The sequence below is a fragment of the Gigantopelta aegis genome, chromosome 3 (genome assembly GCF_016097555.1).
Source record: "Gigantopelta aegis isolate Gae_Host chromosome 3, Gae_host_genome, whole genome shotgun sequence".
NCBI classification, from domain to species: domain Eukaryota; kingdom Metazoa; phylum Mollusca; class Gastropoda; order Neomphalida; family Peltospiridae; genus Gigantopelta; species Gigantopelta aegis.
In genome coordinates, this window is record NC_054701.1 from 5,174,839 (window position 1) to 5,200,463 (window position 25,625).

Sequence of the window (25,625 nt, forward strand, 5' to 3'; positions counted from 1 at the left end):
TCAGTTGACTTCTTATCATCATCATACATTAACGTTGTTACTGGAACTTATTACTAGATAGTGTGGTTTTCTTATCATCATAAATTAACATTGTTACTGTAGGTTATTGGTGCCCACTGCACTTTGACTGTGACAATAACATAGGCCATAAATAACAGCAAACAATGGGCAGATTTATAGGGTTGATAACGAAACCGGATAATTTGGGCACATCTACATGTACAGGTCATTTCAAAATGATCCCAGACTCTTTAGAATACACTTAAATTGTTAATTTTAATATATGAGCTACTTTTATTAAAATCTATATTATATATACTAATAATGTTTTTTTTAGCAAAAACATTATTTTAGTTTTAAATAGCTACAATATTTCAAAATGATCTCTCCCTCAAGTCTCAGCATGTGAAGAAAAAAAATGTGGATAAATAATTTGTGTAATATTAATTTTGTTTTCAACTGTGCAATTTGAATTCTGTAAGATGGCTGGTTAATAACATTACTAATTTAGAGTGTTTAAGTTGTGATTAAAACTCAGGTGAGAGGCGGTACCGGTATACAAACCAATACAGCTACCAGCCGTAAGTCTATGGCGTTTAACAGGTGCTTCTAGATCTACACACACATTATTATTATAAACATATAGATATCAGCTGAGTTGTTACAGCTAATCCTCGCTGTTGTGCGAGTAATCCGTAGGGACACAATAACTTCCTCGTGTTGTCACAGTGCTTGAGAATTGGTTGATGTCGTTACCGGTGATGTGGTCACTTGATCTTGCCATTGTTTTGTGTGTGATTAGTTTCTCAACAAAGAGGTTGTCTAGTTAATGACGGGATCACATGCAATCTCAAGCCTCCACTTCTCTCTCGGCCAGGATGTGCTCCAAGCAGTGTTCCCATTTCACAACATTTCACTCTTACACTTTTATTTCTGGCACATACGTTTTACTTCAGTATTACAGTGTAAAAAAAAATTAAAAATGGTTTAACAGTACCACTAGAGCACATTGATTAAGTAATCATCGGTTACTGGATGCTAAACATTTGGTATTTCTGACACATAGTCATCAGAGGAAACCCGCTATATTTTTCCTAATGTAGCAATGGATATTTGATAAAATTTGTTTATAGTTTGTTTTGTTTAATGACACCATTAGAGCACATTGATTTATTAATCCTCGGCAATTGGATGTGAAACATTTGATAATTCTGACACATAGTCATTAAGGGAAACCCACTACATTTTTCCTAATGCTGCAACAGATCTTTTATATGCACTTTCCAACAGACAGGAAAGCAGATCTATACCATGGCCTTTGACCAGTTGTGGTACACTGGTTGGAATGAGGAAAAAACCCCAATCAGTTGAATGGATCCACTAAAGTAGTTCGATCCTGCAACGCAAGCACCTCATGCGAGCACTCATCTGACTGAGCTAAATCCTGCTTCCTTTTACAGTGGATAGATCCCAAGAAAGTGACCTATCTCTGTATTTTGAATGAAAAAGTGCTGTTCTAGAATTGATCACATGGAAAGGGTGGGAGGTAATTGTTTTTTGTATGAATCTCATTAACAACAAAATAACATTTTATTTTAACTCTTTGTGGAATAATTACTGCTTTGGTTGGAGCTGGTGCTGTGATATGAAGCCATCTTCTACTGGTCTTAAAGCTGACGGTTTAATCAGTGCGCCAAATAGTGAACCAGTTTGTCACAGTCCTATTAACAGTTGATGACATTTCTACACTGTATATTCCCCTCCAGGTAGCAGGTCGTTCTGCTGGTTTGTAAAATTCGCATTTCATTTATTGTCGTGTTTCTTTCTTCTCACTGGGTCATTTGGTGCAGTCTCGCTCAGGGAACTGGCTGTGAGTGACGGTACAATGTGGACGAACAAAACATTGCTTTCTATGAATCTGTCACATGCGTTGTTGATGTGACAGAACATTGCTTTCTGTGAATCTTTCACATACGTTGTTGACATGACTTCCTAATATTGCTGAGCAATTTTATCTCTGTTTGTAAAAAGAATCATGATTATCATAAAATGATTTGTTTGTTTAACCCAGATTTTGATCTAGATTTGGTATCTATCATGTGGTTATTTCGACACTTGGTCAAAGGAAATGGAGAGTGAAGAGAAACCTGTTGCCACCACTAAGGCTGCACCTACTGAGTCTAAACAGCAAGAGATCTTTTATATGGGCTTTCTCATAGACAGGACACATTTTGATATACCAGTTGTTGGGCACTGGTTGGGCTGGGAAAACCCCTTTGTCCATCTCAGTTGATCCTATTACATCTCAGGCAAGCACTCTACAACTGACCTACTTCATGCCCCCTTCATGACACATAAAAACTTGTAGGAATCTGACAAATAGAGAACTCTTCAGAGTGCCGAGAAGAGACTGTGTACAAGTGTATGTTTCAGAGACATGACACGTTTATGTGCCATCATAATTACGTAATTTGTTAAGTTATGTACCTGCCACCAAGTTTGTTGTTTGTGCTGTGTAAATTCTCTCAGACATGCACACATGTTGGCAGAATACAGTTCAGAAATGCACATTAAACCATTCATGTGTGTTAAAAGTCATCCTATAAAAAATACATGTACATGACCAGAAATCAATGTTATTTTATTGTCACTGTGTAGGCAACAGATTGGTGACTTAATAAATGACAGCTTGAACCCTGCATGTACCTTTCATGATGAAAGTAAAAGTGAATCCGTCTTCTACAGATTTAACCTTTGTGTCTTTCAGATGGAGTGTTCTGTCTGGGATTATAATTGTGTTAGAAATACCGACTTCCATTTGACTAATTATACTGCACATGGTTTGAAGACGCTGTACTGCGTGGTTGTTAGATGGCTGATTGAGTTAGAGATTGAGTCTATGTACAGTGTGGTGCTTATAATTGACTTGTTTTCATGGCACTCTCATACACAACAGCTGCTCTCCGAGACTGGGTCTGTCATCCAGACATATCATCAAAACCAGACTTAGCAATCACACAAACACGTCATCAAAACCAGACTTGATGATCACACAAACATCATCAAAACCAGACTTGGTTATCACACAAACATCATCAAAAATAGACTTAGCAATCACACAAACACGTCATCAAAACCAGACTTGATGATCACACATACATCATCAAAACCATACTTAGTTATCACACAAATATCATCAAAACCAGATTTGGTGATCTCACAAACATCATCAAAACCAGACTTGGGGTTCATACAAACACATCATCAAAACCAGACTTGGGGATCACACAAACATCATCAAAACCAGACTTGGTGATCTCACAAACATCATCAAAACCAACATAAATGATGTGGTAATATAATAAACTATTTAACTAAATATTTTTATATTTCAAGTTACATTAACGGAACGAAATGGGGTTATAGTATTTTTCTCTGTTAAATAATCCAAAGGAAGAATGTACACTATTAGGCCTATTGGTATGCTATGTTGGAGCAAAAACGACAGCCCACGATACCCAAGTGATAATTTTCTTTTCTTTGGGACTACGTAATTGGTCAGTTCTGTGATTTTAGATGGGAAAGTCTACTTTAGTTTTACAAAACTATTTACAGTAATAAATCATGTCCATTACCATTTTAGGAGTGACAGGTAATATTACTCAATACCGGTATGTATTTTTGTCTAGACAGCGTCAATTAATTGGCTTGTCTTGTTACCAATCAAATACACACCTGCCAATCGGAATCACAGGTAGAGGCAACTAACAGAATAGATCAATTAACTAAGAAAACAGTCTGTGTAACATTTCAGTGTGTAGGTTAATGCATGGGCAAAACATGGTATAATTATTTTGACTTAATGGTTTAAGTTGTGTTGTATGTTTATTTCTCTAGTGGATGCGATTATCATTTGTACAGATTGCTGTCAACTTAGTAATTTTTTTAATTCCTCGTCATACGGTCATAAAAGCACCTTATTCATTCCAAGATTGAACCTTGGTAAAACATTCCAGATGTTTGATTGTGTGGGTCCCATAACAACATAATAATTATAATTTAATTACAACAGTTTGTAATAAAACTAAAACAAGTTCTGTTTCCTTATTTTGTGTTGTTATTATTGTTTGTATGATATGATAACATTTTTAAAGTGCAATTTAAGTAAGTTTATTTTTCAAAAGTTGTACAGGCGAGTCAAAGTGTTGCTGTGAGTGGCCCGATTGGCCAGTAAAAAAAAAATCCCAAGTGCATACCCTGCATTTTAAAAGTTCAAGAGGACTGTGGAGCTTAGAATACAAATGTGAAAATGTTAATGTGTTTAAAACAAATATTATTGTCCTGTCTTGACAATATAAAGCATCTGCATTAGTTTTAAAGTTTTAAGAATAAACTTCAAAGTGACTTTAACGATGACAGCCATCAAGGTCATAATATTCATTGTAAACTTTCAAGCGGAGATGTACGGTCATAAAAGTTTCCTGTCATCGTAAAGCATCTGGAGCTCTGTATGTCAGGATGTGACCGGGAAGTGAGAAGTGGATAGTGAGAACGTTTTAATGTTTCACATACCGAAACACTAGTTCATAGGGTTACAACATAACGATGACTCCCCCTGTTACAGTGTATGATCTACGTATACGTGTCTGAAAATAAATGTAGTTGAAACTATTGTGAAAGACACTGCATATTATCTGATGTCTGTAAATGGCAGTTTAAAAGAAAAAGAAGGTGGAAAAAGGTTTTATGACACCTCAGCAAATTTTAGATATTTGTTGTCTAACAAACAATGGTTATTTTGACTCTTGGAGAAACCAGCTGGAACAGCAGCAGGGGATCTTTCATATGTCCTTAATCTGTTTATTTAATGGCCACAGCAAGATGGATGTTTAAAAGTATTCCTTTAAAATCATTGAGGACTGCATTAATTATGGTTTAAACATTAAAAAGGAAGAACTATAAATAAAGGTGGATGTGCTAGAGAAAGTAGTCTCAGATCAGATGGTGATTAGAAGTATTATTGTGACCTTTAAATTCAGCGGAGACTCGATGGATGGTATTAATAGTTTAAAGCTCCAGAATTGATCAAATCATGGAGGCAGAAGACTGTATTATTCTGCAATGATTTTTATCTGCATTCAAGGTTTAAATAAAATACACACCCCACCCTCATGTGGTAAATTGTGGAACAGCCCTATGTAATTTGAAATCTAATGGCGAGATGGCAATTTGAAATGACAAGTGTGAGTTTATTATGGTCCTGGCTAACCTCGTAATGATGATCTGGGACAGTGTCTGAGACCTGGGGGAACAGGCTTCTCTATAAGATTCTGTTATGAACAAAATGTCCTTGATAATCTTTGCACTTTGGGCTATATGCTACTAAAGATTTGTTTTGTCTGACCACATGGTTGAGCTTTCTGTGAACAGAATGGAGTATTTAAAAAATAACCATTTTACTTAATATCCCTTAAAATGAATATTGACAGTGGTGGCTCAGTAAACTAATCATTAGCTACATCGTTTTAGTTGTTTAATGGTCCCCAAAAACCAGTTTACCAGTACGTTCCATTTTGGGGGAAATATTGGATAATTTCATTATTGGTTTGTGTCTGAAATGGGACTCTTACCGTCCTCTTTAAATACGTCTTTCTGGTCGAATGCAAAGACTTGAAATATTTGAACGGAAGATCATTGATTTTATTGGCACTTGTGGGCCTCATTGCTGTGAATTAGAACATTGTGTTTCCCGACGTCTGCGTGGAGGATGGTAATCCTCGTAATGATACACGTCAGACCTGTTTTAGAGATTGCCCACTGCACTGCATGATCTTAATGGAAATAGTTTTTTAAAAAACATTTGATCGTTATCAGACATTAAATTTTTGGAAACAATTTTTTTTTGTAGGATTCCATGGTTATACTCATATTGTAGAGAATTTGATTTAAAAACATGTTTAAGAAATCCATTCTGAGAAAAGTATTTTCTTAAAATCTAGTTTAGGGATTGGATTGAGTTAATGAAGGTTTTATGATTTCTATTCCAACAAGCCCTCAAACCCATGGACTTTAAATAAATAAGATGATGAAGTGCTGTAGTCCATTGTGCACTGTATATTAAAACATGACAGACAAATAAACAGTATGCTGGATAGAGGTATTGATGATGTGTAGGTGGACAAAAAAACCGGACATTAGTAATGGATTATTGGATGGTTGACTGAATTCACAATTGGGATTTAATATAATAATACTCTTGGTAAGACATATTGATTGCTTTCATCCATCCATCCATCCATCCATCCATCCATCCATCCAATCCATTATTCCATTCACCCACTCATCCAGCCATGCACCCACCCATACACCCATCCATTCATCCATATACCCAGTTACTCATTAAAATAATCCCATCTACTCATCCATCCATCCATACATACATACATTAAAAAATTCATCCATCCATCCATCCATATATCCATCTATCGGTTTATCCATTTGTCCGTTTATCCATTCATCTGTCCGTTCATCCATCCGTCCATCTGTCCGTCCATCTGTCCGTCTGTCCGTCTATCCATCCATAAATGAGTGTATTAGTGGTTGATTTTGTTTTGTAACTCTCTTGATCCACATACGCAGTGACAGTTGAGCTCTTACCCATTCTGTGAGTGTGAGTGTAAATGTGATGAAGCCTCGTGGGGATTGGGTCCCGTCAGTTGAAATGAGATGAACATTTGTCTTGGGGCTGAATTATACAACACCCACTCTTGTAATGGAATGAGGGCACTGAGCCTCAGAAAACTTTCCAGTGTTGACTTCAACAATCCAACTCTTTAATATGTTCACTGATCTGATGAACACCTGCAGTTGCCAGCCTTATACAAATGGATGTGTTGGAGTAGATATTTGTACAGTAAAGTACGCTTATAACGAACTGCAAGGGACCAGCATCATTGGTTCGTTATAACAGTAGTTCGTTGTACACATTTGCAGAAGTTGGTAATTTTTATTCCGAAAGTCGGCCATTTTGAATTTTGAACTCAATATAATAGTAAAATAAAATAAAAAATGCCTTGGTGATTAAAAGACATTTATAAAAAATATATAATTTATTACAATCAATAAATACAACAAAACATTACTGAAAGATCACATCAAAAGAGTTTAGTGAATTACATGTACCTAATCACGTTTCGTCACGTAATCACTAATCGTGGTTTGTTTACTTAGCGTTGGACGCATAACTTCTAATGCCGAGTCAATGTCCGCGATGCTGTCAAATACTGGCAATCGAATATCTCCTTTGCTCTGAAAAAACAGTCTGACTGTCTCGAGTGCCTTGTGCGTTTCAACTGCTGTGGGCGTTGGCTGTTCGGGTGGCTCCTGTGTATCGTCCTCTGGTTCAGAATCACTGTGGCCGTCTCGTTTTCCGATAATCTCTGAAACGATGTCGTCATCTGTCAGCTGTTCGGTGATTACAACTTGCTCGTCTGCAGTGAGATAATCTTCCAGAGTGACACCATCTGGCACTGGCATGGCTCTCACGAGTTCATTCCACACTGTCTGTAGATTTGCTAACGGGGTGTTGTCGTCTTCGTCGTCAGAACTCTCAGAACACGCAGCACTTTTGAACCCACCCTTTGCAAAACAGTTCACGATACACGATGAGGTCACGTGACGCCAAGCACGATGGGCTGTGTTGATTGCCGTCAAGATGGAAACTGAGTGCTCCTGTTGACTGTCGAATGCCTTGCTGATGTCACTCATCATCTCTCGTCGATAGTTCACTTTTACGTTTGCGATTATTCCCTGGTCCATCGGCTGGATTTTCGAGGTAGTGTTCGGGGGCAAAAAAGCCAGTGTTATACTGGTTAATCCGGAAACTTTCGGATGCGCTGGACAGTTGTCGACTAGTAAAAGGATTTTTCTTTTTTGCCTTTTCATGCTCTTGTCTAGATCTTTCACCCATTCTGTAAACAATGCTCCCGTCATCCACGCTTTCTTGTTTGATCTGTAGTCCACTGGTTCGTCCGCTTTTTGCATAAGTAGTGGTCCACTCAAGGCGATGTTTTTATTGCGTGCTGACTTGAACCACAAAAAGATAGCATCGTCGACATCTTGAAATTCGGACGTGCGAATTCGTTTTCTAGCTGTGTTGAATTCTGAAGATTGACATTTTGATAAAATCGTTTCCCTCTGTTTCAAGATGGTACTGAGAGTGGATTTGGGAATCCCGAACTCAGCTGCTATGTCTTTCTTTGATTTTTGTCCGAGATCAACAGCTGCAACGATTTGAAATTTCACATCTAGATCGAGCGCTTTTCTTTTGCGTGATGTTTTCGTGTCCGTCATGATTGCATACTGAACGAAAAACTGACACGGGTTTATAACAAACAAAGAGAATCCCATTAATTACCGCTGATTAATATCATTGTATATATATATTGAGTTGAACGTGTCAGACTGTTTTTGGAGTACGGTTGATCTCACGGCTCAGCTGTCCGTTAACACTGATTGGTTTGATACGTAACGGTTCCGGTATAATTAGTGACTTAATCCCTTAATTGATACCTGTTCCCAAGTCCAGACAAACAAAAGTTATTTAGGCTGTTGTTTTAGTGCGGTCGTGCGGTCGATCCCACGGCTTTGCAGCGTTTTACACTGATTGGTTTGATAAGTAATGCTTCCGGTATTCACGGTTTGTTATGTAAACACTTATTTACACTGGAATTAACTATTTGGGACCACAAAATTGGTTCGTTTTAACAGTTAATTCGCTATACATAGTTCGTTCTATACATTAAAATGTATTACTAATATATAGGGGAGAAAATCGGGACTTTACAATCAGTTCGTTCTAACCGGTAGTTTGTTATAAGCGTGTTCGTTCTAAACGTACTTTACTGTATGTGCCCATCTTTGATGAGTCATGTTATGGTATAGCATTGTCTATCCGTCCATCCATATGTTTGTCCATCTATCTGTTAACCTTTTTTGCCCAGGGCATATCTTCCTTAACAATTCATATAACCTTGCATGCATGTACAACTAGGGATGGCAGTATGTCATATACCACTACTAGGTCACCGTGACCTACTTTTCGGTGATTGCTGCATATTAATGGAAATCCTTGTTCAAGCCCTATCTTCCTTATCACTGGATATTACTGGATATAAGATGAACCAACCTGGAATGCAAGTACAGCATGGAATGGCAGTGTCGCAGATCTAGTTACCAAGTTGGTCTCCCTACTCCAACTTCTCATAGGCTATGGAATGGTGTTATGAATGGTGAATGAAACACATGGTATACAGCATAAGAGAAGAAAGCTAATTTTGTCAAAGAAATTATTTAATAAAAGTATAGACTGTTATTATGATTTTTTTAATATATGGGAAGGGTAATATGTGTATATGGCTAAGTAATGAATGCTTGCTTGGTTGTATGATGAACCTCTCAGTGAGCATATTGGGTTTTTCCCAATCCAACTAGTGCCTGATTAGTGGCTTATTAGAGGTTCTGGGTTGTGCTATCCTGCCTGGCAAGTGTGCATAAACATTTTTGCTGCCATCAACTTTTGTCGTATTAACCGTATATTAGATATATAGTTTTAAGATATGCTGAGATGATGTTAAAGAAGCATTCTTTTCTTATCCTTTCTTATGCAGTTTCTCTTAAAACTCAGTGGTACAGCACCATCGATCTAGGATTGATTCCTGTCGGTGGGCCCATTGGGCTATTTCTCGTTCCAGCCAGTGCTCCATAGCTGGTGTAACAGGCTGTGGTATGTACTATCCTGCCTGTGGGATGGTGCATATAAAAGATCCTTTGCTGGTAATCTAAGAGTAGCCCATGAAGTGGCTATAGCGGGTTTCCTCCCTCAATATCTATGTGGTCCTTAACAATATGTCTGATGCCATATAACCATAAATAAAATGTGTTGAGTGCATTGTTAAATAAAACATTTCCTTCCTTCCTTCTTTCTTAACTAGGCTCTATAACATTGCTTTGATAAATTGTTTGTAATTGAAAGAATCAATAATGCTAATCTACATGTAGGCTTTTATCATAATTCTTGTGAAAACTGTTTCACTAGTTAAGCTCCAAAAAGGAAGTATGATTTGTGTGCAGGTAACCGAATGTGGTTATGAAATTAATATTTTTTGGCAGCAAGTTCCCTGTGAGAGTTGCAGGTGTTAAATTTTATTGATTATTCATTCCGTGTTGGCTGAGGTTAACCTCGAGAGCTAATACTGTTAGGAACAGCGGTGGCTAATTTCTGTGTGGGTTGAATTTTGTTTTGAATTGCAACCTTTCAGACTTGTTTACGGGCATGCACACTAGCCGGCAACATGTGAAGTGTGTAGGAAGACTTGAACACCGAAGTCTTGCTTGTTTATACACAATTGCGTGCATGTAACACTGCATGGGATGCTAATGTGTGTACCTCAAAAGCTTTACGTGGTAAATGGGTGCTAACTGTTACAGGTAAATGTGCGGTTACGTCAGGAAATGGTGTAATACTGGTAGTCGTAACTAGTAAATCAGAAAACAGAATTTACACGTGAGGAGTCTGGGTTAGGGAATGTTGTCTCAGATATTTAAATCTTTTAAAATTCAAATTCAAGTAAATGAGGCTGCAAAACTTTCATCATCTGCCTATCATTATATTCATAATTCCATCGATCCATCTTCATCCATCTATCAATCAATCCATCAACCATTGTGCCTTATTTTCCCATTCCTCCAATACATTTACTGAGTCATTTTAAAAGTTAAAGTTGGTTTTGTTTAACAACACTGCTAGAGCACATTGATTTATTAATTATCGACTGTTGGATGTAAAAATGTGGTAATTTGGACATATAGTCTTCGAGAGGAATCCCACTACATTTTTCTATTAGTAGCAAGGGATCTTTTATATGCACCTTCCCACAGACAAGATAACATTTACCAAGGCAATTGATATATCAGTCGTGCTGCACTGGTTAGAATGAGAAATAGTCCAGTGCCTCTCATTATATTCATAATTCCATCCATGCATCCATGCACCTATCCATCCATGCATTCATCCATCCATCCATCCATCCATCCATCCATCCATCCAAACATCCATCCATGCAAACATCCATCCATCTATCCTTCCATCTATCCATCCATCCAATTATCCATTCATCCATCCATCATTCTGCTTTATTTTTCCATTCCTATGAAAAGACTCCCATGTGACTTAACAGTTACAGCCTAACTGAGTCTGTCACTTATTTAATGAGGTGGAAGTGACACCTCAGTGATGCCCCCCCCCCCCCCCCCCCCCCCCCCCAACTCCTACCAACTTCACTTGTCACCATGATTCTCAATCCATTATCTTGGTCTTTGACTCAACACCCCTCAGATAGATTCCATATGCTTGATGTTTGTGTGAAGTGACTAGCAAAATTAACTAGTCCATCCACTTTGGTGAACACTTTACCTAGACTTAACAGGTGAAATCAGTTTTACCCCATGGGTTGTAGTTAGTACAGAAACCAACATGTACCTTTGATTGCTGAATGCATCTTGACAGATACATATTATTATATATGTACATGTACACGTACAGCAAAATGTCTTTTTGTAGTTACCCTTTTGTAGAGGTTCTAAAATGAAGTTTTGTTTTTGTTTAACAACACCAGTAGAGCACATTGATTTATCATTGGCTATTGGGTGTCAGATATTTTGTAATTCTAACAATACAGAAAAAACCTGCTACATTTTTCTATTAGCAGCAAGCGATCTTTTATATACACTTTCCCAAAGACAGGGCAGCACATATCACAGCCTTTGAAATACCAGTCATAGGGTACTAGTGGGAATGGGAATAACCAAATCAGAAAATGAGTTCCCTGAGGGGATTCGATCCTTCAACCGAAGCCCTTCAGGCGAGTGTTCTAACAGCTGTTCCAGAATTTTTCATATGGGTGGGGGCAGGTGGGGTAGTTGGGTAATTATTATTTTATGTTTGGTCTGGCACATTTCCCCCTGTGCATAAGTAGTTTTTAAAAATTAAATTCTATTTTAAAAGTGCTGGGTATGCCTAGCCATGCCAGCCCTCCATTCGGAGCCCATGGAGATGCATTCCAGAACAGCCCTAAGACTGAAACTGCTGTTTCTAGTATGGAAACATTCATGTACCTGTACACCAATACAGACAATGATAGTTGAACTAGTAAACAACCCTGTAGGTCTGCCTGGATGAATAGACCCTGTCACCTCCGGTAGTTCAGGCACATATTAAATCTCCAAAGTTCTCAATGGTTTGCTTTGTGAAGTTTTGACTTCATTATAATTGAAGTAAGTGTGGTGTGTTTGTGTGTGTGTGTGTATGTGAGTGTGTGTGTGTGTGTGTGTGTGTGTGTGTGTGTGTGTGTGTGCATGTCCGTGTGTGTGTGTGTGTGTGTATGTGTGAGGAATGTTTTTATCGGCCACTGTGTGCATGTGTCTATGTGTGCATGTGTGTTTGTAAATTTTTGCCTTAAAATTAACAAATCAATATTCTTGGGCCAATGTAAATATTTTCCTCAAATCGAAGATCTTCTGCAGTCAGTCTAGGTGTCATGCTGTCAGGCTGTTTCCAGTGTTTGTGTGAGTTCATTTCCTCCTATCTGCGACAAACTGTCTGTCATTAGATGAAAATTAAGTAAATCAGTATACCCAATTACAGCTGGTTTCAGCCCTGTGCACTGCCCACAAAACGTGTGATGGCTTCCAGGCAGGGGTCTTGATGTGAAGCTCGGCTTTCATTTGCCTCCAAGCCGGCTTCTATAGTTACAATTAACTCAGGATTGCAACTGTAATTGTCATGTTACATCTTACTGGCAGTAGGTTATGCAATGCAAGAAGAAATGCTTTCTGGGTAAACAAATGCAATGAAGAGTTGCTACGACAACTAATGTATTTTTATAGGGACTTATATTTTCGAGGAATGTTTTGGCTGCTGGATATTTTGTTGAAATAAAGTTATTATTTTACAGCTCCTGGAGTGGAAGCTGTTATCTTTTCCCCCCTATTATGTTTTCATATTAATTTTGCCTGTTTTTATGTGTAGAGAGTGAATGTTGGTGCGACAGCTCTCATTTTTTTTATTAATTGAGATTTCAGGTTGAAAAAAATCCCAACTTAGAAGTAGAGTAGAAAATTATTGATGGCTTTAGGGCTGACATTGAAACAAGTTTCACTCGGCCAACAATTTTGAAAATGGGTCAGCCATTTGGCATTTTAGTACATGCATTATTTTATTATCTGTATATTATATTGCAAAAAAGGGAAGGAATTATGGTTTAAAAATAGTGTATTTAGGCCAGTTTTTATGAGATAGATTAGAGAAAAGTGAATATTTGTTAGACGTCTGCCAAGACATGGGATTAGGAAGTAGCTTGGTGGTAAGAGTGCTTCAACCTTGCATGAAGTGTAGCGGGTCACAGGTTCAACCATCTTCAGCGGACCATGTTGATTTCCCCCCATCCCATTAGTGCTGCACTCCTGGTACATACAGCCCAGAGTATGTGCTGTTCTGTCTGTAGGAAGAATGAATATAAAAGATCCCTTGCTGGCAATCAGTAGGAGTAATCTATGTGGAAGTGGTGGGTTTTATCTCTTTATAACCATATGTTAGACACTGAATAGCCAAGTTTAAAATGTGCTGAGGTGCTGTTAAGCATTCATTTGTTTATTTTCCTTTCCTTTCCTAAACTGGCATTTTTATCAGTTAGTTAACACCGATTTACTAGTGTCTTAGAGAAATGATTCTGACATGGCCACACATGTTCTAGCTTCTGTGTTGTGTGTCAGCAGTGAGAGACGACATGGCCACATATATTCTGGCTTCTGTTTTGTGTCAGCAGTGAGAGACAACATGGCCACACACATTCTGGCTTCTGTGTTGTGTGTCAGCAGTGAGAGTCGACATGGCCACACATATTCTAGCTTCTGTGTTGTGTGTCAGCAGTGAGAGACGACATGGCCACACACATTCTGGCTTCTGTGTTGTGTGTCAGCAGTGAGAGTCGACATGGCCACACATATTCTAGCTTCTGTGTTTTGTGTCAGCAGTGAGAGACAACATGGCCACACACATTCTGGCTTCTGTGTTGTGTGTCAGCAGTGAGAGACGACATGGCCACACATATTCTAGCTTCTGTGTTGTGTGTCAGCAGTGAGAGACGACATGGCCACACATATTCTAGCTTCTTCTAGCTTCTGTGTTGTGTGTCAGCAGTGAGAGACGACATGGCCACACACATTCTAGCTTCTTCTAGCTTCTGTGTTGTGTGTCAGCAGTGAGAGACGACATGGCCACACACATTCTAGCTTCTTCTAGCTTCTGTGTTGTGTGTCAGCAGTGAGAGATGACATGGCCACATATATTCTGGCTTCTGTGTTGTGTGTCAGCAGTGAGAGATGACATGGCCACACATTCTGGCTTCTGTGTTGTGTGTCAGCAGTGAGAGACGACATGGCCACATATATTCTGACTTCTGTGTTTTGTGTCAGCAGTGAGAGACAACATGGCCACACACATTCTGGCTTCTGTGTTGTGTGTCAGCAGTGAGAGACGACATGGCCACACATATTCTAGCTTCTGTGTTGTGTGTCAGCAGTGAGAGACGACATGGCCACACACATTCTAGCTTCTTCTAGCTTCTGTGTTGTGTGTCAGCAGTGAGAGACGACATGGCCACATATATTCTGGCTTCTGTGTTGTGTGTCAGCAGTGAGAGATGACATGGCCACACATTCTGGCTTCTGTGTTGTGTGTCAGCAGTGAGAGACGACATGGCCACATATATTCTGACTTCTGTGTTGTGTGTCAGCAGTGAGAGATGACATGGCCTCATATATTCTGGCTTCTGTGTTGTGTGTCAGCAGTGAGAGATGACATGGCCACACACATTCTGGCTTCTGTGTTGTGTGTCAGCAGTGAGATATGACATGGCCACACATTCTGGCTTCTGTGTTGTGTGTCAGCAGTGAGAGACGACTTGGCCACATATATTCTGGCTTTTGTGTTGTGTGTCAGCAGTGAGAGCCATAAGATGTCTGATAGTTCATTCTTCTCATCAAATGGCCATCAGAGGTGAGACACAGGGACCGGTTGTACTAAACACTTTAATACGCTCTTAACCCGTCAGCCTGTCACTCGCGCTGTCAGTCTGTCAGTGGAGTCATAAACACTTGCGACAGTCTTTTATCATCATAAAACATCTACCTTACCGTGAGCCTGGAGATTATGATTTTTAAAAATTGCATTATTAACCCATGGGTGTTTGGGGAATGAAGTAGTAGCTCTGTCTGATGCATACAGAACATAAAGCTATCTTTTGTTTGTAAATATGTAAAATTGTATTACCTTTTTTTTATGTAGACTGTAACACATGGACATAAAATACAAAGTTATTTAAAAAAAAAAAAAAACCTAGATAAATCTAGACTGAAATCTTAATGACATCACACACAATATACAACTTGCATGGTGGTGTGATGATGTTAAAGTTTCAATAGTGTAAAAGTTTTTTAAGCATGGGGCTAGATTCCATATCACATATACCGTATATGTACTACTTAACATCTTTATCATGAGTCATAAAACTACATTTTCACATATTGCTGAGGCCAGTTTTATATCATTTGACACTAATATTTTTCCACTGTTAATCTAGTATTTAAAACTGTTTACATATTGTTTGGATAAATGAATGGCAGTGACACAATCAGTTACGTGGGTATGTAAAGTTAAAGTTTATTTTGTTTAACAACACCACTTGAGCACATTGATATATATTTCATCAGCTTTTGGATGTCAAACATTTGGTAATTCTGCCATAGTCTTTAGATAGGAAACCCTCTACATTTCTTCCATTAATAACATGATATCTTTTATATGCACCATCCCACAGACAGGATAGCACATACCATGACCTTTGATATACCTGTCATAGTATACTGACTGCTTGGTGCGGTGTGTGCTAGTCTGGACAATTCAGAAGCAGAATGATAGCACACCACAAGGTGTTGGATTTAACCAAAAACCAGTGTGCTCACATTTTGATAACACGGCCTTGGGGAAAATGAACTGTAATTTCCTTTTATCAAATGAAATCAGCTGTATTAATAACTTGCTTGATGATGCAGGAAAACTATACACTGTCAAGGTGTTCATTATCTTTGTAAGAGGCAGTGTGAGAAAAATATGTGGCTATATTTACTGAATACAGAAGTTTACAACTGTAAGCATGAAAGATAGGCAGTGGTAGCAGAACAATGGTAGCCAAAAATCACTGCCTGTGCGTGCGTGCGTGCGTGTGTGCGTGCCTGCGTGTGTGTGTGTGTGTGTGTACACACCTTTTTAAGTTGAAGGAAGTAATGCAATTTTATTGAGATTGGGAGTCGATAAGTACATATCGTCAGCGAAATGACAAAACCTCGTAACTACACTTTTCAAAATTTTACAGGAGAGCAAAATTTTTTAATATTTTTAGAAAATATGTTATTTTGTTATAGTTGTTGTTATGCAAATTAAAAAACCCTTAATCTATAACTAATTAATAAAGTAATTTTACGCAATTTTAGATGGGGTGGTCTGAATAAATTATAAATGAATAATTATAAAATAATTAATACCCCTGTGAGGGTAGGAAAGTTGGCCCCAGCCCACAGAAAAGTTAGTTAATAGATTTTAATAACTAGAAATTACCAATCATATTTCGAACATTGGTGTGACCCAATGAAGGGAGGGGTAGAGGGGAGGCTAGAACCTACACAAAAGCCTACGGCCAAACCGCCTACGCCCTATGGCCCTAAAAAAACCTATCCTCCGGCATTCCATCCCCCCCCTGCCCCCTACTGTGTATGTATTAATGTACCTAATCAGTGTTTCTGCCAGAAAGAAGTTTTTGGGTATGGCGCTATGAAAATGAATGCAGTGACAGTCATCAAGGGGTATTGGGGGGCCTCATCCAGAATAAAAAGGGTTACGTTTAGGGTTAGGGAAAATCATATAGTAATGATAAGAGTAATTAATTTTGTCAAAATGTTAACTGAAAAAAAACCATGTTTTGGGTATGGCAGCATACCTGTTTTTACCCTCTGACAGAAACCCTGCAATAATCACATAATCACCTGTCACATGACACACATCATCAACTATCATCTACAGGTGTAATTTGTTAAAAAATTTGTCAGTTAGTGTTTATTACGTTATTGATTTTATTTTATCAAAACCAGTTCATTACACAAACACATTATCAAAACCAGATTTGGTTCATTTTCATTTTAGTGTTATACTTGTAGCTTTAACCTTCACAGATACATGTATATTGATATGCAGTAGGTTGGAAAGTTATATTTGTTGAAGCTTTAGCTAGGACATACATATTAATAATTTACTTCGTAAGCACATCAGCAGTATTATTATTGTTATTGTTTGCGTGACTGGAGACTCAGGTTTTGTAGACTTTTTGTTCTATCTCTGACATAAGCTGATAACCATATCGACGGGAAGTTATATTTGCTTGCATAATTTTAAGTTAATTGTTATGCCTTTGTATTCACGTGTATATACAGGCTTTATTATTTATGTTTTAATGATCAACACACTTCCACCAACTTTGATATGAATCTACAATCTTTAAATGAGGTTGAATTATCCGACATACTGGTTTTGCTTTCAGAAAATGTACTAAAAAGGTAATAAATACTGAAAATGCAACCAGATGCAATGCCTTCACATGTTATTATTGAGCAAGTTTCACCCCCTTAATGGAGGACCGATCACATGATTCTAAGCATGGCTGCACACAGTACTTTGACTTCACTGGCACATAAACCCATCTATACAATGAGTAGGATAGTGACCATATCAAACATCCAACAAAGACTGAGTCTTCATTAGTTTTCAATTCAGTCTTTCTTTATGGCGACTGTCCTGAGTTAGCAGCCATTGTAAGATGTTTCCAACTAACAGTCTTTTATTCAACTAAAATTACATATTAAATACATGGTCTTGTTTAAAATACCATCACTATATCTCAAATGCATTTGCGGTCTTGTGCTAATGTTTGTAGCAGTCAGTGTTTCTGCCAGAATTGTTTTGGGGGGAGTATGGCGCTATGGAATTGAATGCAACCACTGTTAACAAGGGGTATGGGGGGGGCCTCCCCCAGAAAGAAAGTGGGTTAAGTTTAGGGTTAGGGTTACGAAAATCATACAGTATTGATAAGAGTAATTAATTTTGTCAAAAAGTTAACTAAAACAAATAAAATATGCAGAAAAAGTTGGGTATGGTGCCGTACCCATTTTTTATTTCACTTTGTAATTATTATTTTTTTCAAATGTACAAAATGATTCAAAGATATGGAGAGTATATAGTTCAGTGGTTCTATGTTATGACTAGGATGAGCGCTTCATTGAGGTGATACGGTCGAATCCACTTGATAGATATTGTCTGGGACAGACTTGCATGTGCATTAGGTGCCCAGATAATCATCAGTAAAGTCCAGTAATAGTAACTCTCTCTAATCTTCAAGCTGGCAGGTCAGTTCATCTTGATACAACTAGTAACAGTATAATCACTTCTACTGATACATACACATGTGGGACATACACATGCTCAAAATAAAAACCATTAACGTTAACCCTTCAAGATTGAATAAATATACAGAAGTTCACATACGTTGTTTTCACTTCCTATTTATTGCACACGTTTATTTTGCACAAGAATATATACCATGAGACTGTAGCGGTCGAGTGGTATGTTCTTTCGCAAAACAAACGAGTGCAATAAATAGGAAGTGAAAACAACGTATGTGAAGTTCTGTATTTATTACATACCTTCTTTTATGTTTTACAAAAACGGTTTTTAATTTAACATAACAACACTGTTAAATCTATGATCAAATCTCCTTTCATGAATTCATTTAACATTAAGAATCATACTCTGCAGCAGTCTTGTGTAATGTTTCAAATAGGTTATGACGTCATTTGTAAATCATATATGACATAAGTAAATAAAAGGCACTAACCGCTATAAAAACAAAAGGGAATTCCCCATTTAAAAGTTCCGGTCCAGATTGCACATATGTGCAATACAGAATAAATTTATTACACGGCTTCAAAAGACCTTTATCACTATAGTAAGATTGAATAGGTATGTAATAAATAAAGAATACAAACTGCACCATTATCTATACCATAGTTATTTGATAATCATAACTACTGTATTTGTACATGTTTCTTGTACAAATATCTTATTCCTTTTTCTTAAGTCATTGAATTTTGAAAAACAGGGAGTGAAGATACATCTGAATAGCTAATTTTCATTGAATAATTTCCTTTCATTTTGTGAGTCAATATCTCTTATACTTAATGTAATAAGATTGATCATTTATGTTGAATGTAAATTCCAGTTTTCTTCAGTGCATTACCTACTGCAATACATGATTGTATTTATGTGGAGGCAATACACCAATTAAATACGTTTTATCCTCGGCAGTAATCCCTAAGCCCAAATCAGCCTAACTGAAATGGATAGGAAGTAAATTTGATACAAATAGCACGTTATATATTAATCTCCCATTGGCCACTTCCGCCATGTGAAGGTGGGCGGGAAAGTGTGAGCATGAAGATGGAATCAATACTTTGTAATCTGTATCTGTCACAGTGCCTTCGATATCATCTCTCCCATCCAGTTGCTTCCATTCAGCAAAGATCTGATTTTCTTCATTATTTACGGCCCGGTGTTCACCCACTCAGTCTGTGATGACTTGGCTGTGAAGATTACAATGCCAGGTGTAATTCCTTTGTCTCGCTTTTCTGCTGAATTTCACTTTTGACACTTCCGAAGTTGAATCTTCCGGTCAGTGTTAGAGTTGGTGGTTAGGCTGTTCATTGGTAATTCATACATTCTCTTCATGTATTGGTCATATTTATTTATTTATTTGTTTGTTTATTTTATTTATTTAACTTTTTTTTTTTTCTTTTTTTTTAAAGCAATAAAAAAGCTACAATCTCATCTCTACCATCTAAAAAATTGAGGTGATCTGTCAAGAAAAAGGCTGAGAAAAGAAGTTGCTTAAATTTATCTACAATACAATATATGTCAGGTTCACTATGATGAGTCAGATTTGAGTAACTTTGAAAGTGTATGTTAGATGAATGTAACACAGCAGTAGATTAACAACACCTGGCACATACAGGACATTAGTGTCTAATGTTATACTGGCTGTCATACTGATCATTAACAGCTTCCAAGGAACAATTTGTTCAGTATCACAACACGATTCGCTGTACAAGTTTCAGAGATCACTACACAATTTTAAATCATTAAACGGTAGTTGCTAATCAATTATAAATTGACTAGATGTGTTGCTAATTAAGTTCTCTGGCTACAGTTTCTAATTAAGATTTTTTAAACAAAATGTTCTCTGGCTACAGTTTCAGAAGTAAGAGTAAATTAAACCCATGGTTTGTGATTGGGACCATGTACAGTCAGTAAGACGGGGGTTGCTGGGTTTGTTCAGACACAGAATCACACACACACAATGTAAGCAGCATAAATTTGACAGTTGCATGTTTTGTTGACTTCATTGTGTCTACAGCTACCAGGCTTCTCACTGGTTAGTGTGGCGTCGACTTCATTGTGTCTACAGCTACCAGGCTTCCCACTGGTTAGTGTGGCGTCGACTTCATTGTGTCTACAGCTACCAGGCTTCCCACTGGTTAGTGTGGCGTCGACTTCATTGTGTCTACAGCTACCAGGCTTCCCACTGGTTAGTGTGGCGTCGACTTCATTGTGTCTACAGCTACCAGGCTTCCCACTGGTTAGTGTGGCGTCGACTTCATTGTGTCTACAGCTACCAGGCTTCTCACATGTTAGTGTGGCGTCGACTTCATTGTGTCTACAGCTACCAGGCTTCCCACTACTGGTTAGTGTGGCGTCGACTTCATTGTGTCTACAGCTACCAAGCTTCCCACTGGTTAGTGTGGTGTCGACTTCATTGTGTCTACAGCTACCAGGCTTCCCACTAGTTAGTGTGGTGTCGACTTCATTGTGTCTACAGCTACCAGGCTTCCCACTGGTTAGTGTGGTGTCGACTTCATTGTGTCTACAGCTACCAGGCTTCCCACTGGTTAGTGTGGTGTCAACTCTGTATGCCAGTCAGTGTGTTACAAGCTGCCACAACATTTATTTAGTTTTCTCTGTTTGACCACCACTGACAGCAAGCACATCTTTTTGTTGAGCAGCGCTCTTTGTCAACACATTTGACCAATTATCAATCTTATGGAGTGCCCGTATTCATGACAGCGGTTATTACAATTGGGTTATCAGAATTGCAAGTCTACTCTGTGTTGTGTATGTTGTACTCGGTACATGTACACCAATTATAATAAAATTGCCACAATTGATCTTCCGACACAAAATGGCCACATCCTTTGCCGATTCCTATTGGAATGTCATTTTAATTATGACTGATGGATTGGCAATGTCAGGGTACAAAATGATTGATGAGTTTTTTCTTTCGGTTGATGAAACTCTGCAATCCAAATTATAATTCCGTTATCAGTGTCAGGTTAAACAAATATCAGCCTAGGAGTCTAGTTTCTGTATTGATATATTCCTTATTCACAAAATTACTTTTTACCCCATTTTAAAGAAAAAAACGAGACAAAATTGTGTGACCATGTTTTAAATTAATATGATGTATAGGATATTCTTTTATGGTTACGTGTTCAAACAAAGTTGTAATAGGAGAATATAATATGCTAGTTTTACATTTACTATGTTTGACATCTAATACTAATAGTTGTCTATTAAAAAATGTAGTGACTTAAAGAAACATCTCCAGAACATACCTACATTATATACAGTATACACACACACACGTAGCTGAAATGTATTTATCCTATAACTTGATGAACTTTATGAACACATTTGATAGTTTGCATCATTAATCTGGGACCAGCGTCGTGGTTTGGCCATCGGTCAACAGGCTGGTAGGTACAGGGTTTGGATCCCAGTCGAGGCATGGGATTTTTAATCCAGATACCGACTCCAAACCCTGAGTGAGTGCTCCGCAAGGCTCAGTGGGTAGGTGTAAACCACTTGCACCGACCAGTTATCCATAACTGGTTCAACAAAGGCCATGGTTTGTGCTATCCTGCCTTGCTGCTAATTGGAAAGAGTAGCCATGAAGTGGCGACAGTGGGTTTCCTCTCAAAATCTGTGTAGTTCTTAACCATATGTCTGCCGCCATATAACCATAAATAAAATGTGTTGAGTGCTCGTTAAATAAAACATTTCTTTCATTAACCTGGTTAATAATGTTTTTTCTGTCAATAGGTCTTTTTTTTACAAGCCAACAAGACCTGTCTGTACCTGAGTGTAATGGTTTGATAAGATTTAGTTAAAGTATGTGATGTCAAACTACAGTTGTGCTAATCATGATGGAGGCAACTTTAGGACTGTGATTGACTAAATATCAAATTAAAATGTTACTTTTGAAGTGTTATAAGATAAATAGAATTCACTACTCGTGCTTATCAGTAAAATATCAACCTTGCCTAGTCAGTCAGTATTTATCTCGACAGAGCCTTGACAAATACTGATTAACATAGACTCGGTTGATATTTTGCATATTAAAATGACTAGTGATGTTCCATGTTACTGTTACATGTTCATAATTAATTAGGATAAAATGAAAACCCCCACATAAAACCCAAACCTAAAACATTATATTAAACGGTGCCTGTGTAAATAGTACTGTGTTGTTTAAGAATGGTAATATATAATTAGGTTATGTGTTTTTACCGACTAAACGTTTGGTAAATAACTGGAATAGAAATCACTGAAGGTATGCCTTTGTATTGATCTGGTTTTGGGCCCTTTTGGTCCTCGGTCAACAGGGCTTGAAAAAATGATGGACTTACTAATCTTAAAACTCGGTGTGTGTGTGTATGCTGAGGATTATGAGGCAAAAACGGCCATGTTTGACACTACCAGTCCCTGGCCAGGACAAGTGTGTGAAGATTTGTTGCTGAGATGTGGGTTTTTTAAAACACACGTTTTCCTTGAATAAGTTTACAGATGTCAGTATTGGGTTGTCCTGTGCCGGAAACATGCATTTTCAAAAAGTAGGCTGGCGTACATGTGCTTTTCAGGATCCCCAGTGTTTTTAAGAGGCCTCCAATTGCTGGCATTTTCAAAGTTGTGGTGTTTGTTTAAAGTGTGGCAAAGTTTGAAGAAAATTCTATTTTTAAGATTTTGCTACGTTTTTTTCATTCGATAACTGTTTCAAGACAATTCTGGTCTGCTGCAAGATTATGACCTAGATATAGGCTGTTTTAGTCATCCAGAAGTTTCAAGAAAGGTCTATAAAGCAATAATTTCAATTGATATGTTATCTATGTAGAATCATTCTCTGCACCTTTCAAACATTCTTACATGTGTGATTAAAGTTGTATTATCTTTATTTGCATGTAGTAATTAATGTTTGAAAAAAGATAATCTTTTAATGTACCCTATATAAATAATGATTTATGGTTTCATATGGTATTTGCATTTGTTAGGTGCATTGTCAGTGTGAAATTATCCTTTATTCATTTCAATGTGTTTTACATTATGATATCCAATACTCTTCAAATACACTGTCCTAGAGGGACACCTCGGCTATCTGGACGGTCTCTGTCTCCAATGAAGAAGCTAACATAAGTGGCCTTTCAGTGTCACTTTGAGCTGTGCACATATTGCACGAGGTATTATAGCCAACACTGGAATTCGAACCCAATACCTACCGTTATCAAGTCTTGATGGCCTAACCGCTGAGCTAGCAAGTCTGGTGTTTAGAATAATGATTAAACTGTTTATAACAGTGTTGTATTGAGTGTCATTGAGTTTAGGATAATGATTAAAATGTTACTAACAGACAGTATTGTATTGAGTGCTATCGAGTTTAGGATAATGATTAAACTGTCAATAACAGACAGTGTTGTATTGAGCGCTATTGAGTTTATGATAATTATTAAACTGTTACTAACAGACAGTGTTGTATTGAGCGTTATTGAGTTCAGGATAATGATTAAACTGTCACTAACAGACAGTGTTGTATTGAGCATTATTGAGTTCAGGATAATGATTAAACTGTCACTAACAGAGAGTATTGTATTGAGCGCTATTGAGTTTAGGATAATGATTAAACTGTCACTAACAGACAGTGTTGTATTGAGCGTTATTGAGTTTATGATAATGATTAAACTGTTACTAACAGACAGTGTTGTATTGAGCGTTATTGAGTTTAGGGTAATGATTAAACTGTTACTAACAGAGTGTTGTATTGAGCGTTATTGAGTTTATAATAATGATTAAAATGTTACTAACAGACAGTGTTGTATTGAGCGTTATTGAGTTCAGAATAATGATTAAACTGTTACTAACAGACAGTGTTGTATTGAGCGTTATTGAGTTTATGATAATGATTAAACTGTTACTAACAGAGTGTTGTATTGAGCGTTATTGAGTTTATAATAATGATTAAAATGTTACTAACAGACAGTGTTGTATTGAGCGTTATTGAGTTCAGGATAATGATTAAACTGTCACTAACAGACAGTGTTGTATTGAGCGTTATTGAGTTTATGATAATGATTAAACTGTTACTAACAGACAGTGTTGTATTGAGCGTTATTGAGTTTAGGGTAATGATTAAACTGTTACTAACAGAGTGTTGTATTGAGCGTTATTGAGTTTATAATAATGATTAAAATGTTACTAACAGACAGTGTTGTATTGAGCGTTATTGAGTTCAGGATAATGATTAAACTGTCACTAACAGACAGTGTTGTATTGAGTGCTATTGAGTTCAGGATAATGATTAAACTGTCACTAACAGACAGTGTTGTATTGAGCACTATTGAGTTTATGATAATGATTAAACTGTCACTAACAGACAGTGTTGTATTGAGCGCTATTGAGTTTAGGGTAATGATTAAACTGTCACTAACAGACAGTGTTGTATTGAATGTTATTGAGTTTAGGATAATGATTAAAATGTCACTAACAGACAATATTGTGTTGAGCGTTATTGATCCAGGTTAGTGCTACAGTTCAGTGATGTCATGCTGCTTTGTCCACATCTCGTCCACCTAATTGTCTGTGGGATACAAGATGGTCAGCAGGCCTGGACAAAGAAGGACAAAAGAGATTACTTCCACATTGGAAGCCATGCATGCTGACTGAGTGTGAGAACAAAATCACGGCCATGCTATTGATACAATTAAGTGCTGTAAAAGTAGAGATCTATCCTTATTTCCTACATTGTTTTTTATTTTTGTTTTTTTGGGTGTTATTTTTTGTTGTTGTTTTTTAATTATAATACTTTTATTAACAAGATTATCAACTGTATCTAATGAATATTAAAGGATGGCATGTCACTGGAAGAAAAATAATGGGGGTGATCATTTCCGAACAGTTAAATAATAAAACAGTTAACATTCTTTTTTTTATCTATAGAGCTAAAATGTTGAAAAATAAACACACATACATGTAGGTTCATAATCTATAAACATGGCATAGTCAGGGTTTCTACCAGGGCTAT

The 25,625-nt window shown here is 37.4% G+C and overlaps 1 protein-coding gene across 4 annotated transcripts in view; it reads left to right on the forward strand.

Moving 5' to 3' along the window:
• Positions 1 to 25,625, forward strand: part of LOC121367427 (SLIT-ROBO Rho GTPase-activating protein 1-like) — a 154,134-nt gene that overhangs the window by 52,325 nt on the left and 76,184 nt on the right. The window lies entirely within an intron of this gene.